The 9,938-nt window shown below is 36.6% G+C and overlaps 1 protein-coding gene across 5 annotated transcripts in view; it reads right to left on the reverse strand.

Annotated features, from left to right (window-relative positions):
* znf618 (zinc finger protein 618) overlaps positions 1-7,487 on the reverse strand; it is a 32,675-nt gene extending 25,188 nt beyond the window's left edge. For 3 of the 5 annotated variants that reach the window (XM_087177469.1, XM_087177470.1, XM_087177467.1), the window contains exon 1: positions 7,120-7,487. The gene's annotated coding sequence lies outside the window, so the exon portion shown is untranslated. Of the gene's footprint in view, positions 1-6,840; positions 6,992-7,119 lie in introns of those variants that run through there. The other 2 variants (XM_087177471.1, XM_087177468.1) reach the window with 2 other exon arrangements.
* Between the last annotated feature and the right edge of the window lie 2,451 nt (positions 7,488-9,938).

A 9,938-nucleotide genomic window follows, 5' to 3' on the forward strand; every position in this document is an offset into this window, starting at 1 on the left:
TATCTGAATGTATGAAGAAATTCCCTCAAGACGTTACGAGATACTGCTTTCACAAGAATGGGGCAGACAAACAGACAGACGGACAACCCAAAAATATAATGCCTTCAGCTATGGCTGTCGCTGGCACGGAAGCATAAAAATGTAAAACTTAAAAATGAAATTATCAAATAATCCACTTAACATTCAAAACTCAGTTCATCATTATGAAATTTTACTTATCACAATAGTAATTTATTGCAGGTCAGTTTTATTTTATTCGTTTGGAATAAAAAGTTGGTTTTTATGTCACATCTTTCTTTTAATTGACAAATAGGACTGAACCAGTCACGTGATCGGCTCTCTTCTCTATCGAACCCAAGTAACAATCACATATGATTAAATGTTTTGTACATTCATTTAAGATATAACACTCTGGGTCTCCATAATGGATGTGTTCCTGTACCAGAACAGTTAGGATAATATTTAATCTATCTAAAGCTAAAATTGTGATATGTGTTGTGATTAATGCAGTTATCACACTAGAAAGAAAAGTGCATTGCTACAATACGGAAAGTTTAACCTCGTTTTGAATGCAAGAATTCACAGAGAAATCTTTTGGATCAGCAAAGTTAAGTCGCCCATTTATTGTCTACGCAGCAGTGCCAAATTTTACATCTCAGTGGCATCACAAATTAAATAGTCAGCTCAACATTTTTTAGCTTTAGGAGTGAACAGTCATATGAATTCATGAAATGGTTGGCATTCCCCTTTAAGTGCCCTGTTCAACAACATCTCAATTGTTGCTGCTGAGGGCATTTTCATAAGATCAATTTTGGAGTTAAGGCAATAGAATGCTTCTAAATGTTTTGTTTCTAGGCAATCAGTGCTTAAACTGTACATGTACCTATCTCTGTTTTAATAAATGTCATTCAAGCACTGTATTACAGAACACACCTATAACAAAATCTAAGCTGTGCTGGTGTGTTTGTCTTTATAAATGTCTCTAGAAATTACTCCTTACAAGGCTTGTTGCAATGGGCAGTATCACCAGTGGTATACAGTTCACAACACTATACTGAACACTGAGCACTCATTCTGCCCTGTGAAAACAAAAGTGATATCCACAAAAATAAATAGCACCTGCAAATGAAAGGGATTCCATTTTAACATTTTCTGACTCATGGAGAAAGAGATGGTGTAATTACATTATAGCAGTGAATTTGTTAACCAAAATAAATACGACTGCTCCAGGATAGCAGTAGTTCGGGTTCAGCCTTGAGACAGTTTTCTCTGCAGGCATGTTTGCTCAATGTATACAGGGAATTTAAATTAGGCCCGTTTTTCATTTTTACTAGACTGACATACTTAACGACTGGACTGTTTTTTTTTTTGTTTTGTTTTTTAACAAGCCTTTTTAAAAATAAATGGGTATGTTTTTACAACCTTTCTTCCTAATGAAAATGCTCTGCAAAATGTGTATTTCTGGGGAAATTTAACAGTGAGTCACGAAAAATACAGTAAAAGCCCAGCTTCTGTGTCTCAGCGCTTTTTTTTACAAAACATAGCCTAAGGGAAGCGATTTCAAAGTCAACACCACTGGTATTTGGCGGTGTTCTGGCAGAACTTACACTGGCATGAAAATTTTCTACCGTGACAAGTCTAATCCCTCACACATACAAAAAGCAATGTGTCATCATTGTTCTGTTATGTATGATAGAGTAAAGGCTGTCTGTCAGCTTAAATTCTAGTCAAAACAAATGAGGACAGCACAAATGTAGTGACTCAACTTTGATGCATTTATCATTTGTTTATAAATTATTAACACTAACGGAAATGCATTGATCATGTCACTATGGGATTGAAACAATTGAATAGAGTTCGTCAAGGCCGCTCAGTTAAGGTCATAGGCTTTATTAACACCAATACCAATCACAAATACAAACATCACTTGGACCAACTGATACAACAATCAGCGACTGGTTCCTTTTCTTAAATTGTTTTTTTCCACATTAAGTTCCAACAAAGAGGCCTAAATAAGTTAGTGTTACCATACCCACTATTCGAACATACTATCACATTCCTTTCTATTACATTGCATTCACTTGAGAGAAAAAAATCTGCTGTTTTTCTGAATTAACGAGATCATTATCTCAGAATTCTGAGATATGATGTTGTTAATAGACAAAAACAGGATTTTTCTTTTTTTTAACCTTTTTTCAGAATTCTGAGATAATGATCTGAATCGTTAATTCAGAAAAGCAGAGCAGTTTGTTTTTTGTTTTTTTAGAAAACTTTTCTCAGAACTCTTGAGATAATGATCTTGTTAAAACAGAGCATGTTTTTTTCCATAGATTCTATACTGTACTACTTTTTTTTTTTTTTTTTTACACAATTGATTGCATCTCATTACCTGTGACACAAAGTAACTTAGTAGATTTACTATCACTAATAATCTCAGTGGCCCCAACAGCATCTGTTTGGGATCCCTGGCCATGTTTAAAGGATATAACCCCACTAAACTTCTCACATGGTTTCATTTGAATATTCGTTTGAGCCACAAAGAGGTAAGACGATCGGTTATTTCATAGACAAAAAATTAAACAAAGGTCCAAAAAACTAAAACAGTTTTGTGAGGCAGAACTTTGTTTTTTCTTCTTTCCTCTCCCATTAATCATCTCATGACCCCACAGACTATCTGTTGACCCTTAGGAGGGCCCTGACCCCTCAGTTGCAAACCACCGGATACGCAATCATATCTTAATTATAAAAATAGATCCACCTCAACTTGCTAAAACAGTACAAGACATTTTGCATTAGTATTAACAATGTAATAATCTCACACACAATTTTTTAGAGTAAATTGAGAACTTTTTCTTCAGGAAAGGAAAAAATAATAGCTCCATAACTTGCTTATAACATGCTAATAAAGAATGCCAGAGCTCACTAAGTACTAGCAGCCTGCTGTGTAGCTGACAGGAGTCAGTCGGTGAACTGGAGTCCCACATGGACACACTCCCACAGTGGTCACCAGGGCCATCTTAAGCCTGTGTGGGGCTGGATAGGACCATAAGCTGCCAGCAAAAGCTCTGAACAGGAGCTCGAGCAGTGAAATCAATGTTGGAGTGACAATTCTTTGCTTGGCTATTTTATGAGTGTTTGTATATCCGCTGGTATCGACTGATTCTTGATTGATCGGAGTACGTCTACTGTGGGGGGAAAACAAATGCATCTCATTGCCTCCTTAAACACTTTTGCCAACTGTAATCAAATGAAATAATGGCAGGGACACATGCATGCCATGAATTAGATCAACCCTTCGTCATCCATGTAACATTTCCTGTGTAACATTTTGAATGCATACCCCAACTACATGAAATGCCTGTTGTGGCCTGTTTTTCTTCTAATTAAAGTCAAAATGCAAAATTAGCCATCTGGCCTTCTGTTCTCTCATAGTCTGAGGCTTCTGATACACTGTAACCTACAGCACCATGGCAGAACGAAAATATGAACCAGATGCACATTCGCTTGATGTTCCTTACAAATAAAACATAACCTAACCCAACTAAAACAAAAGACCAACAAAGGAGATAAACACTACAAAAAGACCAGGAAATACAGTTAAATTAAATCATCAAATGTTATTTGCATATCAAGGATCTATAGATAGTATCAGAGTAACAGGCATTAAAGTAAGCAGGCGTAGGTGGCATTGTGATTTATGTCAATGTATTAAATTAGTTTTCTCTTTGTGCTTTGACCCAGCTGTGTTTCAAAATGTCAATGCATGCATATTAACCACAATATATTATATCACTGTACTAAATTTATCTAGGGTTACAGAATAAGGAGGTTAGGCATACAAGGAAAACATCTCTAGGACGTACCTCTGTTCAGAATTCAGCGCTTAGTCGAGGTACTTAAAATAATTGGCCTATATTTGGGCAGTACTGTATCTGCCTTTGCACAATAATGAAGTAAATCAATCACTGTGCTCGGTTAAAGCAAAAAGGCGAATATCTTGTGCTTCTAAGTTAGAGGGATTTTCTTACTTTGAATTGTATCTTACTTTGCCAAAAATCACTGTGCTCTGCATGTTAAGTAGACTGGAATAGAGATTCCAAATATAAAATACAAATTTGTTTAAGGCTCATGAAAATGTTTCCACGCTGGAGGGATTAAAAATAGGAATCAGCTAAAATGGGGGATGGAGGGGGTCACTTCAATCACTGCTTTCACTGCATGTTTGTATTATCCAGAGCAGAGTCAGTGACTAGGAGCAAGGGTTGACAAAAAAACAGTTTCACACTAAATGTTTTGCCTGCTCTTCCCTGTTTCTTTAATCAAATGCACATTTTCCTGTCCTCTGTAATAAATGTCTTCCAAGATGGTGTATGACCAATGATTTCAAAAAGCAATAATAGATGTGTATAAGAGACAGCTCAAAAACCGCCATAAAAACCTTTTCAATCTATATGTTAATGCCACGAATTAAAATTTAATAACATGAGATATTGAAAAGCAGACGAATTATACAAAAATAAATCCTGAAAGATCAGGCCCCTAAAATTAGAAATTCAGGGCGGCATCCGGTCTGCTGCTAAACCCTTGTAGGCTGGCAGATTAAATTTTTGATGAAAATCAAAATTACACTGCACACTGACGCAGGCGCAGCAAACCTGGCACTATTGTGATTTATGGATTCATTAAACCCGCGGGAGTTTCACCCCTCCCCTTTTCACTCAAAGAAATGAGATTTGCTTTGCTGAAAAATTTGTATTTTCAGAAAAGCTATTCAGGCTCTGCTCTACCTTCAGAAAATGGTCAAGGAAAAAAAGAAGCTTCTGTGTACATAACCACTGCACGTAAACAGGCCTAATTTTCATTGCTGCAGCAATTGAACGTCCTTATGCATTATTCATGAAACCAATAAGGTTCATTTTTACAAAGGAAGAGGCAGGAAAAATATGTGCAGAATGCACAGAATTTTTTTAATGCAGCAGCCCCAACCCCTGAAAAGCCTTTCCCTAGAGACTAATTTAAGTGAAGCCATTTTCAGACATTTTCAACATGCCATTAAGAAAATAACAGAACATAAAACCTTCACCATGTTTAAAAAGCATGTATGTTTCTTCAGACACATCTAAGCACAAATCAGTACAATCTGTAATTGTACATTAACAGAAAAGTATTGGCATGACATCAAAGACAGAAACTGTCTGTTAATAAGCCCTCACCCTATAAAGTAGAAAACAAAACCTCTTTACTAAGTTGATGACAATTACAGCAGCAACTATGTTTCAACCACTGTAACCCTCAGACTGTGATACAATCCCTCACCATCTTGTGTTTATCACAGCCTGGAGGAACAAGTTTCACCTCTCTATCCAAACTATTCGCTCCAAATATCCTCAGTGAAACAAAGCTTTTGTTCATGTACTGACAGACCAGCATTCCTCTTACCTTACTTAAAACGAGAACACTCCCAGAATACAGTTCACATTAACCAAATCAGGGTTTAAGGTGTTTTTCATTGCAACACTGCAGCATTATGCCTGAAAGCTTTATAACTTATTACTTGGTCCTTCAGGTATTCTGCATATAAACATTCCCATCACTAACACGGTAATCCAACCCTATTAAACTCATGACACTGGTTGCCTCTCTCCAGTTCTGTACTTTAACTGAAACTGCTGCATTTAGATAAGACTTTCCGACCAAAGGTCAGAATTTACACCCAGATTTTGCATACCAGCCATACAATTTCCACCGGCTCTTTGAATTCATAAAGATTTGAAGGTCAGCATTAAAATTACCCACAGCAAAATATGGCCTCCACAGTTTCCCTTACATTAAAATAAAAGCAAGCCATGCAAGATGGGAAACTGTTTGGCGTCTGCAGGATTAATATAAACATTAGAGGCACTGGTTGTGATTGTTTTTCCTGCCCTCAAATTATGCTGACTTGGTCTTTCTTCTTCCAGTCCTGTTCAGTTCACTTTGGATAGTTATTTTCCGCTTACACATTTCCAATCTCTAGAAATAAAAGTCCAAATTGTTCAATGTTTACCAAGCAGTAAATTATATCTGTGTACACATCACAGCACACAAATACACATTCATACAAAAACAAACAAAGAGAAACAGTAAAATTACAGTTGATGTGGATGTTAGATTGAAGAGATACAGAATAGATTTAACAGATATTAGTTCTCTCATCTTTTTTCTCCCATAGTAAAATCACATTACAAGATTTCTGTTTTTTTAAAACATGTTTCAACCTTAAGCAAACCAACTGAAGGCTATAGTCATTATGAATAAAGCCACAGAAAGGGGGGGGGGCAAAATTAACATGCACATTGCTTTGAATGCAGTTATTCTAAGGTCATTTTCCATTAATTTGCATGATAAGCACATGGTATAGTGGTTCAATTTTATTTCATTTACTGAATTCCCATAAACTGACATTCAATTCAATAAACAAGTCTCAAAACTAGTCTCATTACAATTTTTTAATTTCTCAAAATGACCGCCTACAGGTGGCGCCAATGACACCTAGATTTAAAATCCTCTGTCTTCCTAAAAATAAAAGTCAAAACGTATTTTGACTAGACGACACTTTGGTGTTTTCTCTTGTCCGTCTATAATGACTAGCAAGCCGTCAAATAAGACCAAAAGTGGCGTTAGTCTTGTGTGACTCTCAGAGGAACAACTCCGGAGCTCTGCTCAAATTTGCAGGAAAATTCACAAAACATGGCTGCAGGAGGTTTTTGTGTTTCAGATTGTTCCTCCCCTCATCGTCCTTCATGTTGCCACTATCGCCTGGTCCCCTTGCTCTATAAGAATATACCCCGTGTTTCTTACCTAGGTGGTGGACAGCCGAACAAACTAGGTGCACAGACGACTAGTCAGCAGTTACACGGAAACTTCATTACGAAAATTCAGTCAAAAAACATCAACAGATTAGGTCTATTTCGGATGGCTTCAGAGCCTGCACCTGGTTTAGTGGCAGGCAATAGTGCAAAGAGACTGCCAGGTCTCGTTTATTACGTAGTGGGAACAGAAACTTAACATCCGCCACTGAAATTTCTCAAATTTAGGATTTCTAAATCAGAAAAAAGAAAACACAGCGGTTTGACATACCTCCAAAAACGATGCAGCTCATGCGAAACAGGCTCTCGCTCCAGAAATCTTCCCTCCCCGACCAGAGGTGACTGCACAACTGCTTCCCCCAAAAAATTGTGAATTAGTTATGAGAAATTCCAAATGTTAAAAATTTTTACTACGGCGTTTTTTTCCCCCGCGACACGCTACGTTACATTTTAGTAAAGAGTAATGGCGTAATAAATCATGGATTTGCCGAGGTTTTCTCAGTCCGTGCAGGCTCTCCGTTTCTGCCTTGCACACGGGGTTTGTGTTGCGGTTCCTCCTGTGGAAATTTTCGTCCGCCATATACAAGGGCAGATTCCGAAATTGCAGCGCCGGCCTGTGTATTAGCCTACATGGAAAAAAAAAAGAAAAGAAAAAGGAAAAAAGTCTGGGAAGAAGACAGAAAAAATAGGTTGGACGACCATGAAGTTTCACTGGGAAAAAAGAGACTGGAAATTACGCAGAGGAAAAAATTCTCATGTGAACTGAAAACATTATAATAGCAGACATTACTGCGGCTCCACACTTTAATCTATAAGAGTCAATGGGCTGTTTGATTCATGTGGTGGCTTCTGATTAGGTTAATGTTTAATCCCATTTTGTTCATGGACAATTTCTGTGTAAAGCCACCACTGCCTCCTTGTCAGATAAACGTTTATGTTTTGCTGATGTTTCCTGATGTTTTTTATTGTTAAATGGAAAGTTCCAACCCTCCATGAGTTGTTTGTTTCAAAACTGTTCAGCACTATTAGTTCGATGTACGCAATTAAACAAAAATGAAAACTATTCTTACAAGCTATTTCCAAAAAAGAAGAGTGGCAATTAATTCACTAAATCCACTGATGTTGGTGCTGTTGCCTCCAGCAGTCTCCACAGTTTGTGTTAATGTTACTTGTTAAGAGCATGTTTTGGTTGGCCAACAAATTTTTATTTCAAAACCCCACTCAGAATTAACAATCTTTTTTTTTCTTTTAAAATACTTCAGGTTTTGTTTCTAGACACAAAAACATATTTAAAGAACTATATTTTGGCTTGTCAACTAATAATAATAAGTATTTGACATGAATTCAATGTACATGTATAGGCTGTAAGTGAGAAGGTTGACTTACTTTGACTAAATGATATAAATGCAGTACAATAAAAATAACAAAAATAATGTGAAGATTAAGTGTGTCCTATTGTTATTATATCATATGTATTATAACATCTCTGATGCAATAAAGCAATATTTTCAATGAGGAGGAACAGTATTAGCCAGCAGTAATGCACTAAATACTGAGAATGTTAAGGCTATTTTGTGCTTTTTCAAGCCTTTTATTCTCTACAATATTCTCATTTATTCAGTGGTGAGGATAAGGTGGACCACAGCTAAGCGGTACTGATTGTCTTTGCCTTCTTCATTCAGAGTGACAAATTGTCCCATTAGGAACCTCTGAAAACCTCTGCATACTTCTCATGAGGGACATTAATGCATTTGAAGAATTAATAGATTAATTAATGACCAAATTCATTATTTAATAAATCATCAAATTAGCCAGCAAATCAATTAATTAATTAATCAATTTAGATCGTTCATTAATTAGTAATTATAGGTTTGATGTATCAGAACATACAGTCCAATAAATTAAAATCCAGAGTGATTGACACTTTTAAACTGAAAAAAGAGAAATAAAGCTTCAAATGTGAAATTCATTAATTCAGTATTATTTCATCACCTGCTGTCCACCCAGGATTTACTTTCTGTCAATAACACTTATTTACAATCTGAAGTGTTCACTCCCCCAGGACGTTTCATTAGGACGAGTCATTGTATATACTGGTTTTAAATCAGAGGGACTGTACGAGTCAAAAACAAAACTAAAAGTGAATCTAAAAAAAACAAAAGGAAAAATGAATGTAAAAAGCAGAAGTAAATATGAAAGTTAAAAAAAGCAAATCTTTAAAAAAGCAATCTAAAGTTAGTTATTAAAAAGTAGCAACCAAGGGAAGGATACAAGACAATTTCCAAGGCATCAAATATCCCTTAGAGCACAGGTCAAACAAAAATATGGCATAGCTACATAGCTATGCCTCCTTAAAATTGAGTATCCCTAAAAGAAGGGTCCTAAGGGAGGTCACCAGGATATCTATGGCAACTCTGAAAGGGCTGCAGATGTCTGGGTGCTTCATCAGTTACTTCATGTGGCAAAGACAAAGTCACATAACAGTCATGATATCAGTGACATTTGGGATGATGTTTTTCATTGGTACACCTGAGTAAAAATGGAAGAATCGGATCAGAGATATGTTTTTGGAGCATCATAGTAAACACTCTGCACATCAGCAGAAACAGCATCCCTGCCATGAATCCCAGCGGAGGCAGCATCATGCTGATGCTTCTCTGCAGTAGGCCCTGGAGGGCTGGTGAGGGTAGGGGGTCAAATGACTGCAGCAAAATATAGAGGAATTCTGGAGGAAAACTTGCTGTGTTCTGCAAGAGAACTGCAACTTGGGAGAAGAGTCCAGAGCTCATCCAATCAAGAATTTGTGCTAGGTGACTCATGTCCCATGTGCAACTATGCAGAGCTTCAGCAGTTTTACAAAAAATAATGGGGAAAAAACAAAAGTTTGTCCAGAATGAAAAAGTGATTCAGACCAACCAGACAGACTGAAGGCCGTCAATGCTCAAAAAGATACCTCTGCTTAACATTGACTTGAATGGGTGTAAACATCTATGCAATCATGTTATATTGGTACTAATTTACACTAAATTTATACTTCTATCAATTTGTAGATTTTCACCTATGTCAAAAACTCCAATTACATTAACTAAT

Source organism: Seriola lalandi, unplaced genomic scaffold (genome assembly GCF_002814215.2).
Source record: "Seriola lalandi dorsalis isolate HSWRI2012SDOR001 ecotype SW California unplaced genomic scaffold, Sedor1 jcf7180002054606, whole genome shotgun sequence".
Classification (NCBI taxonomy): Eukaryota; Metazoa; Chordata; class Actinopteri; order Carangiformes; family Carangidae; genus Seriola; species Seriola lalandi.